The sequence below is a fragment of the Lucilia cuprina genome, chromosome 4, assembly GCF_022045245.1.
Source record: "Lucilia cuprina isolate Lc7/37 chromosome 4, ASM2204524v1, whole genome shotgun sequence".
NCBI lineage: Eukaryota > Metazoa > Arthropoda > Insecta > Diptera > Calliphoridae > Lucilia > Lucilia cuprina.
Window position 1 is genome coordinate 26,304,465 of NC_060952.1, and position 1,929 is coordinate 26,306,393.

Genomic DNA, 1,929 nt, shown 5'->3' on the forward strand with positions numbered 1-1,929 from the left:
ACAGGAGCAGTGAGTAGAACATTTGACTAGCAAACAAATAATGCTGCATGTACTTCCTGGGTATTTCATATATTCTTGAAGAACTATATTTAACATTTCCCAAAGAAAAAGCATTTGATTTTAAAGTTTTAACTTCTTTACCCATTTACTACCATAAAATTGTTAGTATATATGTTTCTTTATAGGGCGAATCTGTCAACCGATCTTGACAACTTTATTTGCCAAACGATACGTAGGACTTAGAAGTTACCTAGGAGAAGAACTTCGCTTTCCTAACTATTATGAGGCCATATATGAGCAATTGGCAAACATTTTTAATTTTAGAGTTAAAAAATAGAAAAATTTTTTGATGGCACATTTAAAATATTTTGTGTGAATATAAACTGACCCTCATACGTGATAAATCCGTTAGCGTAAATCATTTTGATCGAGGGAGCAAAAGTTATAGAGGGTTTCACTTAATTATTTAAAAAAATCCGTAAAATTGTAGTATTTATATGTGTAATATTTGAAAAAAATTGCACATAATTGTAAAAATTATTCAAATTTAACACATAAGATTTATTTAAAAAAATTTAAGAAATTTCATTTCAGCAATGTTTTAACTTGTAGCCTATAGTTTTTGAAAAATATCGAATTAGTAAAATAAAAAAAAACAATTAATATCTGAATATTGCGAGCTTGATTTATATGGGAATGCAATTAAAAAATTATAGTTTGAAGGAATTAAATATTTATAGAGCGATGCTTTTTGATGCTAGGTACATTTTATTTCAGGAGCGGATCCAAGGTGTGGAAAAAATAAAATTTTAAAAACTTTGATAATTGTTTATATACCGACAATCAAACAAAAAATTAAATTGATTAAACCAAAAAGGTTATGTTTAACTTCAAATACTGTGAATTAATTTATATCAGGATAGGTACAAATATGACACAGGTAGCAAAATATTGTGTAAATTTTACACAAATTAAAAATGTTTTTGCATCTGTGTCAATTGTAAATTTGTTAGGATCGCGTTTATTATATATGATTTATGTAAATTCTTGAAGGACATAATTTTGCAGGTAATAATAATGTTAAAACGGAGTCGCTTCGACTCTATTTGAACGTTAAAGTGCACTGAACTTTCACGATAACCATTCACAGGTAATATATTACAATTTGTTGTGATAATTGGAAAATGAATCTCAAAAACCCTAAACTAATTCAAAAAATAGTAAAATCTTTGATTTTCAATTTTCTTAGACCCTTTATCTAGAAAATCAGTCGAATTTCCTAAAAATAAAAACGTTTTTAAAATTTAAAGGTTTCACAAATGCTGTGAATGTGAATATTAGAAAATGTATTAAAAAACTAAATATTTCACAATAAATCTAAAAAAGCCAAAAAAAGCAAAAATGTTGAGAAAATTTGAGTTTTTTTCAGCAATCCAAGCCCACTCCAAATGACTATTGTATAGTTTTTAAAATTACATTTATTGTATTCGTAGATGTAGTGAAATTTTTACTGTTTTTTACTGGAATTTAATCTTTCACGAGAAAATAATTTAGCTATGCACATATTTTAATTACTCCAATTTTTGTAAAACTTAATGTTTAAAAAAAAATTTACCCAGAGCTGGAATTGCATTTAAGCTATATATTTTTGGAAAAGACAGGTCCTGGTTTACTTCCGCTCTGTTGGTATTCCGATTTATTTCTTCTCCAAATACTCGCTGCAGCCACTTGAAAATTTCTGATTTTTTGGTATAATTTAATGCTTTTTCAAAAATTCGTAAAAATTATCCAGAGCTGAAATTGCATATAAACTATATGTTTTTGGAAAGAACTTGTCCTGGGCTACTTCCAGTTTTTCGCTACCCCGATTCATGTCTTCTCTAAATACCCGTTGGAGCCACTTGAAAATTTCTGATTTTTTGGCAAAAT